General features: G+C 43.1%; 1 protein-coding gene across 4 annotated transcripts in view; it reads right to left on the bottom strand.

Moving 5' to 3' along the window:
• Window positions 1-24289, bottom strand: part of FYN (FYN proto-oncogene, Src family tyrosine kinase) — a 541378-nt gene that overhangs the window by 353095 nt on the left and 163994 nt on the right. For all 4 annotated transcript variants that reach the window (XM_078649135.1, XM_078649136.1, XM_078649133.1 and 1 more), the window contains exon 2: window positions 4753-4840. The gene's annotated coding sequence lies outside the window, so the exon portion shown is untranslated. The remainder of the gene's footprint in view (window positions 1-4752; window positions 4841-24289) is intronic.

Below are 24289 nucleotides of genomic sequence, written 5' to 3'. Positions count from 1 at the left end.
ATTCTGTGAACTCAATCTGGCTGATTCAACCAGAAATCAGTGATATTTGGAAAATGTGAACTCAAGTATAAATTGTCTCTTGACCAATAATCATAGATGTCTTGTGTAGAGTAATTCAGATATGAAATCCAGAAAAATTTGACCAGAGCAAAACAATAATGTTTTAAAATAGTGACTGGGAAATTATTGATACACATTATTACAAGATTGTTTCTTAAAAACCATGTCAAATATGCTTTTTAAACTACAATAAAGCACTCTATCCAAAAGGACGATAAGTTTACACCAATGTTGTGTTTCTAAATGTGTTTGCTCAAATATTTATAGCCAGGGTTAAAAGAGGGAAACAATTTAATGTTCAGAGATGCTGAATTTCAGTCTGCCATTACGGACATTTTGCTTTATCTCTTTTAGAGATGGGCTGTGCCGTGGCCTTGCTGGATTTAGCAGTAGGAAACCAAAGTGATTCCATGCTGGGGCGCAACAGAAAAGAAGACATTGAAAAGTTGTTTTTTCCTGGGAGGAATTAAGATATATATATATATATATATATATACACATACATATACATACATACATACACAATAATACATGAAAAGTGGAGAACAATAAGCAATGCCAATGGACACATCAACAGACAATTAGACACAGGTACAGAATTCAACGAACATCCCCTGCTATAACCAGAGGTCACTATTTCCTTTTAAAATATTTAAACGTAAACTTGCCCTACACTTCCTCCACTCTATTTATTGCAGAATAAATGTCATAAGTATAATAAAGCAGATTCCAACATTTCGGGTGAAATGAGGTAGAATAGAGCCAATATCAAAGCCATACATAGTTGTGCGAATATACCGCATTTTAACACATGCTTTTTACCCACAGGGAATTACGAGCCCGTTGTAACCATGCCTACCATTACCCCGCAAGTCATAACGACTTGCGGAGGGGGGGCGCTGGATGTTGGAATAGTATAATTTACTATTTCAACTCCAGTATGTGCAACAGTAGGGAAGGTGTTGGATTTTAAATCCAACACCTTCTGGCCCCTCTGCAAATCATTGTTCCGACTTGTGGAGTAATGATGGTATGCGTGCTTACAACGCGGTCGTTGTAACGACTGCGTTGTAATTCCTTACGGGGAAACATTTTCGTGGTAAACAATGTTTACCTAGTTGTGCAATTGCTATTACATTAAGCAAAAAATGTTTACAGTATTGTGGAATTTCATCATCTGTGCCAAGCATAATAGTCTTAGTAGTTATAACCACATTAAATCTTGTTAAATCTGGGATTGCACCGACTACCTGATTCCAAAACTCGCTTACGCTTCTATATTGATCGAATATATGGACTTCGTCTGCAGACTCTGCATAACATCTGGGACATTTCAAGTCCATTCAGAATTTACATTTTTGTCATTTCAATGGTGTCTAACATGTTCAGTAAAGTAATTTGAATTCCTGTTGACGAAGCACAGAAGATTTAAAAATTTCGAAGCCCTTTTGAAATGCATTAGTAATATCTATACAGCTAACAACCTGTCCTAACATAATCAACCATTTCAGGGCCATATTCTCCAGATCATCTCCTCCATTATCCATAAATCTTTTATAGAAGTCTCTAATTTTAGCTACAAGTCATAATTTAGCTCAGTTCGTTAGCATTTTATCAGCAAAGATGTTAGGGGGAAACTTGTTGGCATATAATGACGAGGTAATTTGAAGATTTACTCCCATATAACCTAAACCACTTGTCCCAAAAATTAATAGCACAAATTATGGTCTTCAAGCGCACCCTCTTCTGATAATTTGGACCGCTTTACACTAAGCAGAATTTTTTCTGAAATTCTGACCCATCCTCATTTGAAACATCATGGCAAACATATCGTTTACTTCAGCACAACAGTTTAAAATCTGCTGTGCCATTATTGCCCAATGATATAGCGTATAATCTGGTTGGGCTAGCCCACCCCTCTCAATCTGCATTTTGATAAATCTAAATGCTCTTATAATCCCATATTAAGCTAATAATTGCTGATTCAAGACGTTGAAAGAGTCTACTAGGAAATATTAAGTGGGACCGATTGAAATAAATATAAAAATTTAGGAAGCAAATTAATTATAACAATATTACATCGCCCCATTGTAGAGATGTGCAATAGGTGCCAATTCTTGAAATACCTGCAACATTTTACAAGTAGAGATTCAAAGTTTATCTTGATGATTTGGCTTACATTACAGCAAATCTTTATCCCAAGATACATAGCCACCTCTACCAACCTCGTAACATACGCTTGAGTCATTTAATTCCATATCATTTTTTTGTCTTCTCAATATTAAGTTTATAACCAGAAATGTCTCCAAATTTACTTGCCTCACTTTCAATTGTTCTTATGGCCAGATTAACATTGTGTGAATATACAGCGATGCCATCGGCATAGGCTAATACCTTTAAATTAACATTATTAAGAGAGATTGGGGATATATTCATATTTCTTTTTAGTGCTAGCAGATAAGGTCCCAAATATAATGTAAATAATAGAGGAGATAAGGGGGAACCCCGTCTCATGCCTTGTGTGGTATTAAAGGCGTGTTCCCCATAACGACCACACGCACTGTTGAGTTGACATACAATGCCTGAATGTAGCTGATCAGCTTACTCTCAAAACCCATATTACGAAGAAGAATGCATAAGTATTGCAATGACACACCATCAAAGGCCTTCTCAACATTCAATAAAATCATAGCTACATTTTTATTTAATATTTGTGCTGTATGAAGCATAGCAACAGCTTTGTTTATATGTATAGTGGTGTCCCAAACTTCAGCAAATCCATTTTGTTCTCAGCTCACCACCTGCCCCACTACTAATGCAACCCTACAAGCAATAATTTTAGCATATATTTTTGCATCTAAATTAAGTAGAAAGATTGGTCTATAAGACCGACAATCCTCTGCCCGCTTGCCCTTTTTAAGGAACACTGTTATATTGATAATGTTCCATGACTCAGGAAGTCCAAGCCCCTTACCTATATCGTGTACTACCAGTAGCAGCACTGAAATCAGCTCTGTAAAACTTTTTTTATAGCATTCAACAAAGATTGCATCTGGCCCTGCCTACTTACCACTGGTGAGTGAAGATAGCTTGCAGGATGTTGGCGCTAGTGATTTCTCTATCTAGCGTTTCTGCATCTGCTGGTGATAATCATGGTACCCCAGTAGTATTGAAATACTCCAAGATAGGTGCCTCATCAGTGTTTAAATAATCGGTATACAATGACTTGTAAAATTCCTGAAATACACATCAGATTTCATTAGAGTTCTTATGAATATTACTTCCAGAATCCTTGATTTTGTTAATCTTGTTATTACTGGATTACTCTTTCAACCTATATGCTAATACACAAACAAGTAACTCCCCATACTCCAATGTCCTCTCTTTCCTAAGTAAATAAACAACCACAGCTTTTTCTCTGAGGTTATGGTTAATTTTCAACCCTACTTCCAGGAGTCTTCTATATATATCCCCATCTATACACCACCCTGCTTAACAGCCGCAGCATGCAGAATTGAGGCATCTGCAACTACCTGAGACCTTCCTGCAAAGTCTGCCCCAGGATTTTTTGTTTTTGTTTGGCTACAATGGTCTGTCGTCATACCCTGGGTGTACGCCTTCATTGTGTCCCATACTACCTTTATTGGGGACCTATTTATATTATTTTGAAATAAAGCTACTAAGGTCAAGCACATAAATTGAATATATTACTGATCTTTAATCAGGGCTCTATCAAAAGTCTACAGTCTGGATTTCATACTACTGCCATTTAGTTTAATACAGACAAAGAGTGAATTATAATCAGATATAACCTTAGGGTAGATTTCAATGAGGGCTTGCTCCACTATGACAGATGTCATAAATAACATATCTATGGTGGGTGTGAGAATAAATTGTAAAACCATTCTTAGGAGTGTAGCCCCGCGGAGCAACACCTATGGGTTGGACTAGTGAGCTCCACACACCAAGAAAAGGGTCTGGCCATGTTCAGAGTGGAAAGAATAGTGCACTCTGGGATTGATAGTTACCACACTTCACAGGAAGTGGTCATCAGGCGGGAGAGGACCTAGTAGCCCATTGGCCAGATAAAAAACAGTACCTCTAATCTCTTAGTGGACATAAAAGTGGCACCCTTGGCACCCAGTCCAGAGATCACTACTGTACTGGGAAAAGACCGAATAAGGACTTCCTTGCTGCTCTGTGGACCCAGCAAAGAGAGTATGCACCAAAGACTGTCCCCAATGACTGACAAAGAGAAGATTGTGCCTGTGGTGCCGACTTGTGGAAAAGTTGCCCACGAGTGTCAGACTAACGTGACTCCAAGAGTCAGCTGCTACTCTGTTACAGCCACGTTGAAAAGTTAAAGGATTGGGTCTGGGCCCAAATACTCTCATCTGGTGCATTGGTGTTCTGGGAATGACCTTACACACTACAGACATTTGTATGTTGTACTCTTCCATACACAGGCATCTACTACTCAAACTCTGTCCACTACTGCAGAATGTCCTAGCCCAATTCATACCCATCACCCGCTCGTCTACAGTACGCCAGAATTCTTTGTTTGCATTCCATGCCATCAAAGTAAGTTTAATGCAAAAGTGGAGGTATGGGGCACAGCAAAGAATGGTGCAATGAATTAATTCTTCAATGAAACTGTTTTGTTCTATCAAATGATACAAATAAAGGTATTACCTGCTATTAGAAGTCTTCTAGCCTGTCTCTTTTCTTGGTCGTCTCGTTTGAGTTCAGCGAAGACCGGGTACATCCAGAAAGCTCACAGCTGTAAAAAGGTAGAAACACATTGACTATGAACGACTCTGGAGGGGCTCAACAGTTCAAGCAATGAGCTGGAGTAGGCGAGATACACCCCCCATCCCCCACCCCCCTTCTGGAAGCCTCTGGCACACAATGTAACACAAGTATGGTGGATGATTTTCCAGTCACAAGGCAGAGGTGTTGGAACAATGGGGTTTACCCAGAGGAGGGCGAGGGGGCTGGCTATGGCAAAGGTGGTCCCCACTAGTATTTTTTGTCAATACATTTGCATGCAACATTTGCATATGCAAAAGTTGCAATACATGTTTTTCCGGTGGTCCGGGGAAAAGGATTTCCCCCTGAATTATATTCCAGGTGGAAGTAAAAGAGAAAAACGTTAGCGTTGCAAATGTACACATTTCGGTAGGATTGGCGCCGATTGTCAGCCTGCCGACATTCCTCGACAGTAACTGCAGAGTAGTAGGAGCATATTTGTAAAACTACGATTTGCAAATGTGTCCATGCGTATTTTTGGAGGTCAATGGGTATTGGGAATCCCCTAAAAGTAAAAAAATATACACAAAGCTTACAGGGAAGCCTATGATGTAGTAATCTTTACTTCAGTAGTTTTTGTGAATCAAATTGCATGATGTCAAATTAGGTCATTGCAAGAAAAAAAGCTGTCGATTGTGTGCTTGCTTTATTTTGAAGAAATCAACCGTGAGTATGGTTATATGTTGAGAGCCAAGCCTCCTCTACAGTGACATTTAGTGATGATGCTGGTAACAATAGTGCTTCCTGAGCAACATCCGGTGCACGGTCACTAGAACAACACCGCTGAAAACATGTTTACAGAGACCGTTCTTCTCATTACAGAGGGACGATAGAGTTTGGTGATCCAAATGTTGCCACTGCCGTGCCTGGAAATATATTCTGCAGCACTGTAAGGTACCAAGGCACTACAATGCTCACTGTAAATTCCATGTCAAAGCTACCAGCAGTACCACATAAGATCACCAAGCAGAGATAACAACCTTCCAACCACACACCCTACATGATGTATCTTGTTTTCCATGTAGGCAAGGCCATCAGTGTCCCAGATAGGGGCAGTGAGCACTATATAAAGACTGCAATACAATATAATACTGTGACCTGGCAGGCACAATTAGCGATATGTACTAAAGCGTTTTTAAATAGGCACAGAATGGTCAAAACCCTTTCATACATCTAGCCTATTGAGTCTTCCTTAGCAGGAAAGATTCAAGGAGGTTCCGTGCTGCCGGAAAAATATAATTTTGTTGCTCGAAATCTCCCGGCAAACATGGAGATACTGTTTCGCCTTTTACCTGTAACTTGGTGACACCTGTCAGAGTCTACCTTAAAAGTGCAAACACAAGCAAAGGATGTCTGAGCCCAGTACTCAAAATACACTTTTAAAAAAACTGACTGTCCAAATGTATCAAAGGCGAGAGAAAGAGTAAGAACAACAACACTTATATTGTTTAGGTGACTACTGTGATGTCTGATTTATATTCTTAGTTATCACATTTCCATAGGAAAGGAGCTTCCTGTCTGTATATATATATATATATATATATATATATATATATATATATATATATGAGAAAAAAACACTTAAATGCACAAGATATAGTTTAAAGTGCTAATTATAACTTGCACCCCACCATTCACTGTTTACCACATCACGTAATACATCACTCATGACATTTTGATGTCACTGATGACATCTCAAATGACATCACTCATGATATCACACATGACATCTCTGATAACATTAAATTGCATTTATATAGCGCTTACTACCCGTGATGAGGTGTTGAACATTATAGTCATGTACAGCAGTTACTGTGTCTGGGTGAGTGCATTGAATGGAAATGGCATAAGCCCTGGAGGCAAGTGCGGGTGTGCATGTTGAGAATTAAATGGTACGCTGTTTAGAAACCAGTACGTTTTGGGGCACAGGTAGTACTCTGTGTTAAATAAGGTAAAGGCTTAGCGCATCTGATATGGGCTACACAGGTATGTTTCAAAGTAGGTTGTGGCTTAAAGTCAAAGCCTGTTGCAAAAAATCTAAGTAGAGCTAAAGCTTCTTTTGACAATATATAATCCACCAGTGGCTGTATGGGCCTGTGCTGAATAGTTGTAATATAGTGCTGCAGATAAATTCTATGTCACAAGGATGTTTATAAGGTGTGGGTGTTTATTTCCAGAACTTCGCTGAAGATTTTGAGGCATTGCAGATTGTTGATTAATGCAGAATGTGGGAATGAGACACTTATTGGAACAGTACACATGGCACTAAAGTTGTTTGCCATTGTGCTAATCTCATGAAAGTAGGTAGTGTATAAAGGGTTGTCTATAGAGCCTGGCAGATTGTGTCTACTGAGGGGTAAATGCATAGCTTTCAATCTTTTGAGTTAAACTTGCATGCAGGTCATGTGAAGTTTTAAGAGGGTGATCACGTTAAGCTGACTAGTGTAAAAACTCTTTTTAGGTCAAAGTCTTCCAGAAAGCGCATCTGCCTGGTTTGCATATGGCTTCTTGTAGGCATTCAGAGAGCTTCCTCGAGAATGCATTTCGCCCATTGCTTACTATTGGCTTTGAGGTTTGTAACTCACAGTTGCATTCTTTCTATTTGCTGACTTTACTTGCTTTAGGCTGTCCAGCTTGAGCTCGTCCCTCCTGTGAGCATTTGTTCTCTATACAAGCCTTTAAATCTTGTTCTTATCTTGCCACATTTGCTGTGCATGCAAAGACAGGTCAAATGTTAGGCTTTGTCTAGGAGGGAGCTTGGTATTTACTTTTCTTTCTCAGACTTCAAAGTGAGAGAATTTATGTGACAATCCTGCTGAGTACCCAGGTTAGAGGAGAGGGTGCTGAGAGTTATTTTTTCTAACACTTTTTTTGTAATTCTGAAGTGTGGTGGAAACAAATATGTGAATACAATCGAAGCACATTAGTATGAGTAGGTGATGACATGTCTACTCATTATGGTTTGTGAGCATTACAACTGTTTGTTGGTGCAAATGTAATGGTCATTTCAATTGAAAATGTGTTGTCTGTAATGGCAATGGGCTACCACATGCATACTCGACGATACATACTCCACTTTACACCACTCCACTCTACAGCACTGTACTCCACTCTATGCCCTTCCACTCTACACCATGTCACTCCATTCTACTACACTCCATTCTAAAACACTCTATGACACGCCACTCGACTCCACGCCCATCCACCCTACGCTACTCACTCCAAGACACAACACACCACTTTACTCTATGCCACTCCACTCTATGCCCCTCCACTCCACTCCTTTTACCCCACTCCACTCCAATCTACTACAATCTATCCCACTCAACTCCAGTCTACCCTAATACACTCCCTCCGTTCCAATCTACCACAATCTAACCCATTCCACTTCACTACAATCTCCCCAATCTACTCCACTACAATCAACCCCACTCAACCCACCTTAACATCTCATCCCTAAGCCCTTCAAACCTACCTCATTCCGCTCAATCTACCCCACTTCTCTCCGATCCAATCTAACCCAATCCACCCACTCCAATCCACCCAATCTACCCCACCCCTATCTAGCCACTTCAATTTACCCCACCCCACTCTAATCTACCCCGCTCCACTCTTCTCCAATCTACCACAGTCTACCCTACTCCAATCTACCCCTATTAACCCAACTCCATTCTACCCCACTTCCTTCCACCCAATGTACCCTGCTCCACTCCACTCAACCCCAATCTACCACACTCCACTCCGCTCCATCTACCCCACTCCACTTCACTCCATTCTACCACACTCCACTCTAATCTACCCCTCTCAAGTCCAATGTAACCCACTTCATCCCAATTAACCCCACTCCACCCCCACCAATCTACCCCACCGCAACCCAATCTATTGAAGTCCAATCAACCCCAGTCTGCTCCACTCCAATCGACTCCACTCCAGCTACCCTGTTCTACCCCAATCCACCCCACTCCAATCTACCCCATTCCGTCCCCATATACCCCACTCTAGTCCAGCCCACTCCAATCTACTCCACTCCAATCTACCCCACTCCAATATATCCCACTCCCATCTACCCCACTCCAAACTACCCTACTCCACTCTAATCTATCCACTCCATTCCAATCAACCCTACTCTAATCCATCCAATCAACTCCATTCTACCCCACTCTATTCCAATCTACCATACAATAATCCCCCAATCTACCTAAACCCTTATCTACCCCACTTCACACCAATCTAGCAGACTCCACCCTAATCTACCCCACTGTACTCCACTCCAATCTACCTAAACCCCACCTCCACTCTTCCCCAAGCTACCTCACTCGACTTCAATCTACCCCTATCCACCCCTCTCCACTCCAATCCACCCCACTCCACTCCAATCCACCCCACTCCAACCGTCTACCCCACTCCACGAAATCTACCCAACTCTACTGCACCACAATCCACCCCACTCAATTCTCTCACTCAACCCTAATCTACCCCATTACAGTCCATCCCATTCTACCCCACTCAACACTACCCCAATCTACTCCATCCTACCCCAATCTACCCCAATCCACTTTACTCCAATATACCCATTAAACTCTACCACAATCTACCCACTCAAATTTACCCCACTTCAATCTACCCCACCCCATGTCACACCCCTAAACTTTAGCCATGCTGAACAGCAGCCACACTGGTGTACAACATGGATAAAAACATTGCCAAAGACAGTAGGTCTCTCATTGACGAGACCTATTGGCTTTGCCAATGTTTGTTTCTTTGTGGTTTGAAAAGCGGTGACTGACCAAATTAAAGTCTGTTGATGCATTTTGTTTGTTATTGGGTGAATACCAGTAAAAAGAAGGTAAAGTCCACCAATGCTGGATGACTACAGATATGCCATGTGTCCAGCAAGTGGTCAAACGTTATGTGCATTATAAAGTGATTGGTGACAGAAAATTGAGCACAGGTGTAGCATGTTGAATTACTTCAAGTCCACAAACCCTGTCAGATGCTGCCACAATAACTGGATGATGTCATCAGTGAAGTCATCAATAATTCATTTAACATGTTATGAGTGATGTTATATGTGAGGTCATATGCAGTGCATGGCGGGTGACCAGCTATATTTAGCTCAGAAAACTATAACATGTGAATTTCAGTGTTTTTTTGTTGTAAATGTTAGTTTTGATTTTATTTCAGCTCCTTACTATAATGTTTTCGTAACCTTTTTTTTCAGTGATTTTCGTTTTTTTAAAAATCATATACAAACTTGAACATATGCCATTCCCCCTTGGGCAACCTGCAGCCAACACCCCTGATGCACAAGGTCTTTGGCTGTGCACAACGGGGGTGGGGGGGGATTGTTTACCTCGGGTGCCTGTCCTTCGGTCAGTTCCTATGCGCAACCCCCTCCTTCAGCTTCCCAACTCCCGGTTGCACACAGCCATCGGCCATGCACAGTGGGGGCTTGGCCGCGGAGCCTGCTTTACAAGGCTGTCCTGCCCCCATTGCCCATGACCTTTGGCCATGCACAGTGGGTGTTGGCACAGGAGCTGGAATCTGGCCAGGCCCTCGCCCAACCCCCTGCAGCCATCCAACCTCCGCTGCACCGTCTGAGGTGCGCAGAGGGGGCCTGGCCACAGGGCCTGATCAGAGGCCAACCACCACACGGAGTGCCAAACCCACCACTGCGCTCAGTGGAGGGTTGGCCACAAGGCCTGCCCTTGAGCTATGCACAACACAAGGGTGGGCGCAAGCTATCCAACCTCCGCTGCACCGTTTGAGGTGCGCAGAGAGGCCCTGGCCACAGGGCCTGATCAGAGGCCAACCACAACACGGATTGCCAACCCCACCACTGCGCACAGTGGAGGCTTGGCCACAAGGCCTGCCCTTGAGCTATGCACAGCACAAGGGTGGGCGCAAGCCATCCAACCTCCGCTGCACCGTCTGAGGTGCGCAGAGGGGCCCTGGCCACAGGGCCTGATCAGAGGCCAACCACAACACGGAGTGCCAACCCCACCACTGCGCACAGTGGAGGGTTGGCCACAAGGCCTGCCCTTGAGCTATGCACAGCACATGGGTGGGCGCAGGGCCAGGCCTCCCGTCGGCCCTCCGCCTACCCTCCGGCAGGTGCCCACCCTGCCGCTGTGCTTAGCCTTCTGCAATGTGCAGAAGTTTTATGACCCGGTGCCCAACCCCCTGTTGACGGCAAACCCTTACTGCGCATGGTCACGGCATGTACAGTAGTGGATGGTATGACCAGACTCTTGTATTTTCTTTTTTTAATCGATACCGCAGTACTGGTACCGCAGTACCTGGTACCAAATGCTGGTACCACGGTACCAGTGCCCTAAATTTATTTTTTTTACTTAAGAGTTCGTCCCAAAGGGGCCCACCCATATGGCCCTATGCATAGTGACAGACAGCAGTTATAGTACACAGTTCTATTATGGACCTTGTTGAATACCCATTCAATAGGACTAAGAACAGACTTATTGTTCACAGTAGAGTAAGTGGAAATCTCAGCATTAATCAGTAACATCTGGAATTACTCTAAAACGCTTCTGTTATATTATGTAAATCATAACCAGTTCGGCCATAAATAAAGGGGTGAGGGGCTGGGCTCTCACAGCAAACATGCAACTTCAAGAAACGCTGCTGTGTATCACTAAAGGTAAAATGATTCTTTAATATCAAATATAGTTATATAAAAAGCTTATTATGTACACTCGGCTGAATCTTTTCTTTTACTGTTCCCAGAATATTTACTTTTGCCCCATGCTAGTGTGCCTAACAGAGCCCGTGGTGTCATGTTTAGCACAGCGGAAGGATAACCCACTGTACTAACATTAAACCTTGGGCCGGTGAAAGCAATATGCGCAGGGCCACTGGAAGTACGTGATTCTGCAGCGGGAGTGTGTTCTGTAACTTAGATTTGCCAAATAACCTTAATAGTTGTTGAAGTAACAAAATAACAGGATAATACTGTTTCGGATTGTCTACCTCTCTCTCGAGTGATTGGTTAACTACTGTGAATTAAGGAGCCATCTTGAAATTGTGACATCACTTTAAAAAAAAAAAAACTTGCACCAGAACCCACACTTAAAAAGTGGAACATTCTCTTAACCAAAGTGACAGAAAATGTTGATTTAAATTTTTTTTGTAAGCTATAATAATGGTTTAATTCCAGTATTGTTAGCTACAAAAGACTACTAGCGTTTCTACACAGACTTTACTAGTGTTAAAAATCTAGTAAAATAGCTGGAAGATGTTGTGTTACACTTAAAATCACATTTGTATATATTGGCAGAGTTCTTTATTTTGAAATAGTAATGCTGTTGTTTTAGCGTCTCTTAAAACACACCCACCCTTAATCCACAGCTCTCAGCATAAAACTGCCAACTCAGCATAAAGCAGACAGAGAATGTAAATCATAGCTAATACCAGGCGGTGAGATGGACTTACATATGCATACGGGTTTATCTCTCCCTGCATGACTTATTTGGGTCTGAGGGGTTGCTGTCTACCTGTGAAGAGTTATTCAGGTGCCAAGGAGAAAGAGAGCACCTAAAAAGCAAAATACCATTTTGCCGGAAGCTCCTTAAAACCGTGCATTGGAGCTGTGTACTGGTTAAATATATCCTGGCTTGCATTAAAAACATTAAAATGTTTATTACATCCAACATCCACCGATTGGTCGATAGAGAGCCCCTCCTACTAATTTCATTTAGTACAGTTTAATGCAGTACAGCATCAAATGTGAGCATCGGTGTCAGGAAGCTGTGAAACTTGTGAGCGGCAAACCATTCCATGGGATACATTTAAGTGAGGCGAGAAAGACTATCCGGCCCTTTGAAAAAACAAATGCGAGAAATTCACAGTAAAGTGTCTAAATATCAAAACCTTACATTTTAGAGACACTCTGAATGGGATCTCATGAAATAATCTAATTCTTAAAAGTCTGCCTCAGTATCCAAGAACATTAATCCTCTAAAGCAGGAAATATCATTTTGGCAACCAGAGAACTGCATGCTTGGCAGAAACACTAGATGCAGCGCATACAACTGTTTACAAATAGTGCCCGTCTCAGATGTCAGTGTCATGCACAAAATCACGCCGTCTCCATCTGTGTCTCGAGACTGGTGACGTGGCGCATGCGACAGCTGAGAGTCCCAGGGATTAGGAAGAAGGGCGCTGGGGAAAGCATATTGATGGTAATTATAAAATCAGAATCACATCACCGAGCATTAATGTGTCCGGTGACGCATCAGTGGCACAGTGGGTCCTCCAAAAAGCATTGTCAAACGTGCATCCTGTATTGACTAGTCAGAGGAATCCAAAGTGGTGTATGTTACTGTTTGAAGGAAAGGGCAGCAAACGCACGCGACAGCACTTTCTACATGCCAAAAATAACATTTGTTAAGCTCTTCTCACTGCCGCAGCCACGGCCACCATGGGAAAGATGACAACGTATTGAAAACACAAAAGGTGAAGCGCCTCTGAATTAGTCTGCTTCCGAATACGTGTTCACAAAGTATTTTTTTTTAATTGATTTTTACCAGGGGTCGTAGCTTGGTGGGGGGTGAGTCTCAGATTGTCCAAAAATATAATGTTAACATACAAAATACCACACGCAAGGAGCATGAGAAGGGCTCAATGGGTAGGGAAAAAGGAAAGGATTGCGCACTTGTAGGGGTACTGAGTGAGAAAAATTACAATATTGTGTAAAATAACCAACATTTTTGAAGACTTTCAAAACGGAGAGAGGGAGAGTGTGTGTATGTGTGCGTTTTTGTCTGTGTGTATGTCAAAAGTCGTAGTGGAATCCAACAGACTCCTCAACAACTCCGACTGAAAGCACCTGTACCCAAATATTTACCAGAAAATACATTTATTTGCGTGGTGTAACACCCCAAACAAACGCCCTGAAGCGACGCCCGATTTTTACATTTTATAACACAAACTGCAGCAATAGATTTGCATGAGCATACAAACTGCATTGGCTGTTGAATACAGTGCAAAAACATGTCAAGCTCCTCTACCAGGCCCGGACTGGCCGTTGCGGGCACCGGGCAATCCCCCGGTGCGCCGCACGGGTGGGGGCCAGTTTTGGACCCCTGGGGCCGTTTTTGTCACAGGGCCGTTTTTGCAGCATAGCTGCAAAATCGGCCCTGAAACAAAGTCGGCCAATAAATCAGCCTTATCCAGGGCTTTAAGTGGGATGAAAAACTGGGGGGTCTCTCAAAGGGGCGTAGCCAATGTAATTAAGGGCAGGCTTAAAAACACGGAAGCTAAAAATCTGTGCTTAGCATAGTGTGCCGCCTGACTTGCATTTTGCTGTTTCTGTCTTTGCATCTAGATATATTATGCAACAAGTAACATAAGACCTACAACAAGTCTGGACTATTGGCTTTGTCAATGGTTGTTAGTTGCATAAGATAAATAAGCAGCAACTATGTCTTGTATATAATATTGAAAACACTTCCACTTAACCCGTTGAACGCGGTGCAAATTCCGCTGCGGTGTGGGTGAAATAATGGGTGGGCGTGATTAGGACGGCCCCCGGCCGTCCTCAGCACACATCCACCATGATGTCAGATGACTGGGGGCCGTCCAATGCACTGAAAGGGTTAAAGCCCTGGTAACACCACAACAATGTTGCTGCTCCTGAGTATCAAAAATAGAAGGGAAATCCAGAGAGAAACTGGCTCTCTCTAAAGGGTTTCCCTTCCCCTACAACGCTCACCGTGCATGACGTCATGCCGTAACTTCTCCACTACTGAGAAGTGAGCAGTGTGAGCAGTGCACTTCGATGTGCCTGCACTACTGCATTCTGTAAAAAACAGACTGTCTGTGCAGGGCACAAAACAGGCCGCTAGAGACCCGTTTCGAGGTCTCCTTTAAGAAACTGCTGGTGCTCACATCGGGTGAGATCCGACCCACTTAAAGCCCTGGCAGTATCCACCTCTGCATGGCCAAAAGGATTTACGTCCTCTGTAAGACCTCCATGCGATATGGGCTGGACATAGTCTATGATACCTAATATGTTGTGAGTGGGCCCCAAAAGTTCCAAGACCTGACGATTGCAGGCTGCAACATGGCATACGCCTCAGATCGATCGTACAGCAAAATCTTTTCAGCCAATCACCTTTTTTGGACGGTGCACCAAATATTATCTCAAGGCTTTGAATAAAACTCGAAGATTTACTCTCATTAATTGAACAGATTGATTACATCAAAACACGTCCACAGCATTTATTAAACAATGACTAAACAGAAAGGTTCTTATTCACAAGTCGAATGTCGAACCACATTCATATGTTTGGTGTCTTCAAAGGCTGTTAAAGTTCGTGTGGTATTTCAACAAATCCTCCGAGTATTAGGCTACTCCACCGTTCTTGGGGACTATCAAAACAGCAACAGTTCAGGACTAGAAACCACCCGATACTTCTGTAAGCCCATTCACGTACATATCTGGCTTTCTTTGAACAATTTATATTTAGATCAAGGCAAAAAAATATGTTTAAGAAAACTACATTGCTCATGGTCAATAAGTCCACATGAAATTTGTATTTTTTTACATTTCTGTTGTGTAGCTGTTTTAATAGTAGAATGGCTACACTCATATGTGGGCTGTCGGTGATAAATGCAAATTCTATATACATTTCTGTGCATGTTCAAATGGAACATGACATGTTAATATAGAAACAGAGTCTGAATGAGGAAAGAGTTATGTAGGATGGTATAAGTCTACAGCAAAGAAGTGGGCATGTCTGTGGAGTGACAGGGAGGTATATAGGTGCATGTTTGAAGGAACATTCCTCAGGTTCGGAGGAATATTATTTAAGACCTTGGGTACTGCCACAAAGAAAGCACCCCGGAGAAGGGTAGCAGGTCTCCAGTGCTCCAGACATTGATTGTCTACATACATGTAATTTAGGTAATAAAAGAAGGTGAATTATAGATGGACCTCGAATACCAGATACATTCTAAATGTTAACAAGTTAGTTAGCGCTAATATCTCCCAAAAATATGGGTGATTTGAGTATGATCCAGTTTTGGTTAGTAAAGAGGACCGCCATGTGGAGAACAAGAAATCTATGGCTCATTATAGGTGACCCATTTTATCATATTTTCTTTTCGAATTACAGGATAAGTTTTGTATGCAATCACCGCCTCAGTGCCTACATCACTGCTAATCTTTGATATCCCCTCAGTTTATCTAACAACCCCCTTGAATCCTAAATTACGCTCAGCGATTCACTTATCAATTTTTACAGGTACAAACACGTTTCTGCAGCATAACAGTGCTTTGTCTTACTCTCTGGTGTTCTCGGTCTGTCTTCTGGGTTAGTGGCAAGCCAGATCTTCTATAAGTCTTCAGTTTAAATCATATTCTCATCTTAAACTGGTTAGTCAAGAATAGTTTTTTTCTCCATTATATTATTGTTTCTGACCGTGTCCTTTTTTTAGTGAACACACATGAAAAGTAAAAAAAAGTGAATATGATAAAAGTGGATCGCCCTATTGGCCATTGTACGGATTGCTCATTTAAAACTAAAAGGCACTTTAAAAAACATTATCGTTAGAAGCATATTTTGCTGGTAAGAAATGTAATAATAAATTGAACAGAGCCTGTTAAAGAAAGCTGTGTCCTGATTGGATTAATGAAATCACGGCTGGACGGCTCAATTGGTTCCGATTCTCTGGGGGCCCACACTCTTCGGCGTTGCAGAATCAGACTCCTGTGGTTACGGCTCTTAAGTGCATCGCCTGCTAGGCTTTTCACAGCACAACTTCGAAGGTAGCACTTAAATTTAAAAAAATCAGGTCACTCCTTTCAGCGGTTCGACGTGTGAGTTCTCAAAAAGAAGGGAAATTGCGTCAGTTTTGATGCTCTCCGTTGTCTCCTGCGAAGTAAAAAATATATCAGACAGGATTTCCCCAGCCTGTTTATATTTGTTCAGGGGGAGGGGGAGACCCAGAGGGAAAAGTGAAGTTCCTGGCATCGACAAAAAAAAGACGCTCAAGAATAATAACAATTTATTTACATCTGTCAGTGTCATGCATTTTTTGATCTTAAAGATTATTTTCAGACCAGCAGGAAGCACCATTAAAGAACTGTTAAAATGCGTGTATGTTTGAAGAGGAGGTGCAAATAGGTCGTTAAAAGTGGTCAACAGACTCAGAAGGCTTACGAACACTTCTAAACGAAGCATTGGCAAATCCAATAGGTGTTGCCCTGGCAAGATGGTGCGATGGCTAATCTTTTTTTATTTTTATTTCAAGCAAACAATACAAATGGAAATAGAAGAAAATAACATGCAGCAACATGAATAGGGCACTCATACGCCCTCTATAAAAAATGTAAAATAAAAAAATAACCATTGTACATAATATTAATTGAACAGAGTGGGTGTTTTCATGCAGACGGTGTACCTAGAACATGGGTGGAAATACTTTTCATGTAGCAAAATAGGATTGTTGCTGGCTCAAATGACACATACAAGGATGACTAAAAAAATAAAAAAGAATAAAGAGTGCAAAGAAGATAATGAAAAATATTGGCCCAACAGCCCTGGCACCAAGATGCATTTCTTTGTAGGCAGGCGTGTGTGCACATATGGTCAGAAGAAAATGTAATCACTGACGGTGCAAGAGTGCCACCAGCAGAAATGGGCTGACCCATTGCTGCAGGCTGTGGTGGGTGGAAGCAAAACTTAAATGACTGTTGATTAGACCAATCGATGAAAAGGGCTGACCTAAAGCCCCTCTTTTTATGAAATAACGTGTATTTTGTATGTATTCACCTTTAGTTACTGAATACATGAAGATGGCAGGCAGATCTATAAGAAAGAGTACATATTTCCTACAACTGAAGCTCTCAGCAGTATGGCCCCAAACCCATACAGTCTGCCTATAAGGTGTGCGCAGGTGAAACGGTATGTCAAGAGCCACAGTGATGTCACAGTTAATGGAGGAAGGACGTGTGGCTTTGATGATTTCTAATGTCAAGTTCCTTGCTTTTTAAAACTGCTTTTGTGGCTTATTGGGATCAGAAAACATACCTTGAGGTGGTATGGGGAAGAAAGAAAATAATTCTCATTTTTTTAAAAACTGGGGTTTCTGCATAGGGTTTCTGAGCAAGTGTGCATACAAGGTAACAATTAGTATTTGCCATCCACTATCCCAAACTAACATAAAGCTACGAGAACAGCATATATAAATATATACAATGGACCAAGAATTTAGCTTGGCTCTAAGCCACAGACGACTAGTGTGTGTATTGAGGCCAAGTGGGAAGATTGAATGTTTTTTTCTGGACACAAGGAGAGACGTTAGATATCGAAACATCAGCTAACGCTAAAAACATCATCGAACCTCTTAGATGCAGGGCAAGTTCAGAGTAGCAGCCGGCAAGTGACACCCTAGCAGAACCATGCAATTGGCAACTCCCAACTCCAAACTCAAGGAACAAATCAATGAAACACATTCCCTAAATTTAGTTCACTCCACTTAACTTGGTACCCTATGTGCCTGCCAGGTTGACTACATTGATAGCCCTCTCCTCCTTTGATGCTATTTTATTTTGCATCGACATTGGACCGAAGCTGAACCACAACCCAACTACGCGCACAGGGCACTCAAGTAAGCGGCATAACTTGGAATCCTGGTTCCAAGGGCTTCACATGTAGTGTAGGGTAACTAGGCGCCCCAGATGTCCCTGGACCGTCCTGGTTTTTCAATGACCGTGACGGCGTACCGACACTTTGATTAAATAAATACATGTCTTTTAAGAGAGGGGCGGGAGAGCATGCACATTAATCGCAGAGCACGCTCACGTTTGGACCAGCCCTCTCCTCACATACGGAACAGCGGTTCTACTATGAAAAGAGTCATCGGCTGTGCTGCCTTGCTTCGTTCACGGAGCACAGCAGGTTTTAATGAGGGGTGAATCAGCGTCCACAGGATCACTGGGACTCATCACAGCATAGGGGAGGAAGTGTGATCATATCACAGAGGTTCGCTCAATTCTGTATACACCGAGTCAAGAAAAGGGCTCTGAAAATAATTACCAATGGCATTGCTCCACCACCTCCAGCTCCCTCTTTTAGAAACACTAATTGAAGCTTATCTAGTTCTGTATTTTGTCATTCGTATTCTGCTACTTGTAGTCTTGTTTTACAATTATAAATGTAGGACTAGGCGTCCTAGAACACGAAGAAAACCAGACTGAATATGGGCTGGTCGTAACTTTTTTGCCTTTTCCGTGTTCTGCGGAGAACGCAGAGTAGGCAAATCTCTGCACACTCCGCAGCAGAGCAGAGTTGGCCCGCCGCCCGCCTCCACCCCCTACTAAGATATTTACCAGTAATTAAAAAAATAGAAAGAGGCAAGTGATTTTTAGTTTTTTTTTAATTACTGGTAACTTATATCTTAATAGGGGGTGGAGGCAGGCGGCGTAGCGGAGCTCCACAGAGTTTGTTTCCAACTCTGTGGCCCTCCGCGTAGTCATGCTTCGCACACTACACCCAGGGTTAGTACACACTCTCTGAAACACCTTTTTTGTTTTACTGTATGTAGCCTGTTTTAATAGATTTTTAGGTTATGCCCTTGTAGCCCGAGGTTTTTGGTACTATCCATCCCACTCTAAGTGGATCCTGCAAGAAATCTCTGCCAGGAAGCTCCTAAAGGCTCATCTATTCTAACCCTAGCATGGGTAGCTATGGCCTTGCAGGTTTGCCTGTCTCAGCGCCGGGAGGCCTTTCAGGGTAGCTGTGTACTATACAAGACATCTTGAATAGAATAGAATCCTTGCGATCCTTCAACATGCATGGTAGGTGCCTACACTTAGGTCTATAACTATGTCTTTGACCGTCCCTGTTTTTAGGTTGAGCCTACTAAACATTGCATGCGCTGTCTCTTGCGAGATATATTGTAGACTTACCAATAACAGAGAGGGGCTTAGAGCCCACCCATTGCTTACCATTGGTTGGCTTTACTGACACTTTAATTCTCCTGCTTCTCATTGTATGGCTTTTCTGTTAAACTAGTGTTTGTCTATCCCATCCTCTTTACAAAATCTTTGATCGCCTGGTTCTCATGCTCACCTTCAGAGAACTACTCTTTTCTTTTTATGCAAAGCACTCCATGATAAAGCATGTGTTTTCCATCTCTCTCCCACATGTGATTCCCTTCCACACATTACACTAGTCCGTTGCTTTTTCTCCCCATCCCGCCCGTCGTGTTGCTTCCCCACCCATGCGCAATCCTCTCTCGCTGTTTTGTTTAATGCCCACACACACTCCTCCAGTTGCTTGCCACCTGTGTGCTTCTCGTTTCATTCACTTTAAAGAAAAATTGTCAGGATGAATTTGCACAACAAAGGTGGAGACTTCAGTCCGTTGCAGGCAACGCTACACGAATGAATGCCACGCTATTTTATAATTTTCTATGGTGTTTTGTGTGGCGCTACATGCAGATGAAAGCTGCTCTACTAATTACAGGCCCCGGGCATGTATTAGCTCTTTCTCACCCAGCGAGCTCCAATCCGTGTATTAATATGCCAATCCGGAATGTTCCCTCTTAAAAGGCCCGCCTTCTGTTCTCCAGCACGTGTCTGAGCTTCTGAGCCTTCTTTGTGCGATGGAAAAAATGAAGGAGTCCCACTTCTGAATTCTTAAGTGGCACCAAAGGATTTCCTTGTCTCCTGGTGCACGGCCTGAACCGAGAGCCTTCCCCTGCTGTGCAATAAACAGCTCAGCTGTCTGCGTCGAGAAAAAATACATTTGATACTCTGAATGTCCTCGGGGGTCTCAGCTATTTCAAAAACGGATGTTTACAACTGCAAACTGAAGGCCTTCACTGGTTATTTCGACGTGGTCGGAAAACAAACGTTATAATCTGCAGCCTCGGAAGCAGCTGACGGTTCTGGGTTCTTGGCTGGCCTCCTCGCAATACTTGCTCAGGGAAGTGCACAGCTGTAACGCCTGAAACTCTGTATTCTCCTGTGACGCATTTCCGGTCGAAGACGAATGGCTGCCGTGGAGTTTGTGAGGGGTCATTTTAAAATGCTTAGTCATGCCGAGACTCTCTTCAGACCCGTATATCATAGCACTATGTCCGATTGTTGTAGGTGATTGGAAAACAGCACAATGAAAATAATACTAAAATTCACTGGCATCGTTTAATAAACGTGTTTCCCATTTAGGGTGGACGTTGGGACGGGAAACTCCCATGGAACATAGAATACTTTAGAAATATTACAAGGCACACGTGGGTGGGGAAAAAAGACAACCGAGTGCACTAAATGTATCGAATTCTGTGCACAACCCACAAAAGTCAAATCAAGGGGATTTCTATAGATCACTGAAGATCTTACACCTCTAAGGAATAGGATCACCATGCATTTTATTACAGGCATGCTAGAAAAGCAAGGATTTAGCAATATGTTTGCAGCAGTAGATAATGCACCAAGATGGCGGCTCATTTTATATATATGAAATGTCTTCCAAAAGCAAAAAGCACAACTCAGCTGTTCCTACTGCATATTGCCAGATGACATGATTTGCTACATGTGTGATATCGGACAGGGAAGCACAGTTTGAATGTACATTTTGGTCTGCTTTTTTGTGGATCTCTTATTATACAGGTGGGAGGATCTTCTGCTCAACCCCCACAACAGATTATAAAATTGAAAGGGTGATTTGCTGTTTGGAAGCCACGCCACGCCACTCACCTTGGGGACTCTGAGATCCAGCCTGCTGAGCCGCTGCTGCTCGCCGGACCCGCTCCGCGGGTCCCGCTTCGCGGTTACAGCAGGTGTTGTTGTTTGCTTGAAAGGGGCATCACCTGGTGACCGGCAGGGCTGCGAGGAAACAGCGGGTGGACTCCACGGACCAGGAGTCCCCGCGCGCCCGTTCCCAGCTGGGCTCCTCTCCCTGCCGGCCCCGCCCCCTTGGTGACTCAAGCTCACCTACAAAGAGGAGTAGACATACCCGCTGCGCGGGAGCGCGCGGGAGGGCGCCGGGAGAAGCCCGGGACAAGGGCGGGACCGTCTGTGGCCGTCCGGGGTCGGACGAGGTTGGGTTGGGCCTAGTGTCCTGGTTCATTTCATATCCTGATATTTTGCCATACATAATACAATACGTATTAACATCTGGAGGCCCTAACACCAGCCCCTAATCATGGCCCTAAGATCTGGCAAACAGCGTCTAGTGCATATCAAAACCTCAGAGGGTGTTGTTTCAGGTCCCCTAGATGCCTTTATCACTAGAGCCTCAGGAATATTAGAAAAATAAATTGAACTGGTTGAGCACAGATTGTCCCTGGACTTAGTCACTGGGAAACGCTCCTCAATAGGTGCCTTGGCCCGTGTTAAAAGCCCCCTAACTAATGCAGCATTTAACTGTATTTCTACATCAGACTCCGATGTAATAGTCCATGTGGATGGGGTCGAAGTCATAACACCCACGACTAATGAAATCATGGAACTGAACTCCGATAATAACATGACTAGTATAGAGGTGGATAGCCAATTTATTGAGGATGATAAGTGTAGTTCGCCTGGAACCTCACAATCAAACGTTCCTATTGTACCCAGTACTCCCGTTCAGCTATCATCAATCACCAACCAGGTTTCACAAAAAAGAAAACATGTTTCAAGCCCACAGGAAGACAAGGTACAAAAACAACTTAAAATAGATCATGTTAACAGTTCCTCTCACCCCCAGACTACCCAAGCACCCCCAATAGTGTACTGTCCATCATTGGCCCATTCCGGGTCTTCTAACCCTTGTCCAACATGTCTTAGCAGTGACGACGTCTTGTTGGCAAAGATGGAAGCAATGTTTAAAACCTTATTGCTTCCGGTCTTAGAAAGTACCAAGATTATGTCCGCTAAAATAGATGTCCTGGAAGCAGCGGTTAATATTAATATGGACTTCCTGCAAAATTTAACAGCCTCCGGCATTAAGTCAAGGGGCCCTAATCCCACAGTGGGAGCTAACCAAAAAGGGGGGATGACTACAACCATCCCCGCAGGGACACCAACTACTAATATAAATAAGAAACCATTAATAGGGGCAAATACAACATCTGCCACATCGACTACTGTGAGCCGAGTCCATACTAAAGATACACCCAAGGCTAAACATCTAGTGGCAGCTAATAACGCTCAGGGGAAAAAACATCTAGCGAATGGTGTATCAAATCAACCAAATAACACCCCAGTACATACACCTACAATGGGTAGGGACAGTAAAACCCCTTATCCAGACAGAAACAAGAGGACATATAATAGAAATACACGACATCCTCCTAGGGTTAACTTACCTCCGGAAGCGTCACAATATACCATCGTATTAACAGGAGTGGCCCCCCTAAGAGAGGGTACTAAAGAATCTCAAGGGGACTTGCGGAATAAGGTCTTATTCTGGTTGAACAAACATCGCCCACTTCCCCCGTCATCCCCTACCGAAGTCCTCTATGTAAGGAGAGTGGATTGGGTAGGGAAGGGCGAAAAAGATCTGGAAGGGGACTGTATTTTAATTTCATTCAGAGACCCCTGGGTAGTGGATAAAATCCAAAGGAAACCTAGATTTGCTCGCTTGGGTGATGTTCAGACCTTACACCTTGGTTACTTCTACCCCCACACATTTTCAAATAATCATATGGGTCCAAACCAATGGAAAGTTAAAGGGGGGAGGCACCGAGAGCCCACAACTCCCCACACTCCATTTTACCCTCCCCTCTATAACCATTTTGAGGCACTGTCAGACCTAGAATGGGTTGACTGACTATGTGCACCGACCCAGTCACCAAATTTAGCTATAGTGGAAGGTGAAGGTGTACACATTCCATTCACCCCTACCTCAGATCCAGCGAAGGAAATGCTGTCCTTGCCCCATAATAAAATCAGAATGCAGAGGGGGCTGGGGGGGGTAAATGCTGCCAATCCCAACATAGACGAAATTAGATTAACAGATGCCTGCCTACCGAGTCTCCAATCCCCTCTCTCTGTCAGCAACAACCATGCAGAGATAGATTTATTAACTTCACATATGGTGTCTTGGAATGTTGCTGGAGCCAAGACCCGCTTGGCATCTGAGGACTGGTTGGAGTTCATAGGTAAATACGAGGTTGTGCTTTTGCAGGAAACCTGGGCTACAGCTCCGTTTTACATGGCTGGATTTATAAACTTTTTTAAACCAGCAATTAAAGGTATAAAAGGGCGTGCGTCAGGAGGTTTAACCATATGGGTAAAACAGGCCTGGTGTTTCTCAGTTTCTGAATTGTATGTGGATAACCCTGATATACTGGCTATAAGGTTGAGCAAAGCAGGGGGGCAGGATATGCTCATTATTAACATATATTCTAGAGGTCTCCCTGGCGGACGATGCCCCAAGTTGATAGGTGCTCTAGACACTTTACTAAC

Source organism: Lissotriton helveticus, chromosome 6 (genome assembly GCF_964261635.1).
Source record: "Lissotriton helveticus chromosome 6, aLisHel1.1, whole genome shotgun sequence".
Lineage (NCBI taxonomy): Eukaryota > Metazoa > Chordata > Amphibia > Caudata > Salamandridae > Lissotriton > Lissotriton helveticus.
Note: the sequence above shows the minus strand (reverse complement) of the source record. Positions and strands in the feature narration are given on the sequence as shown.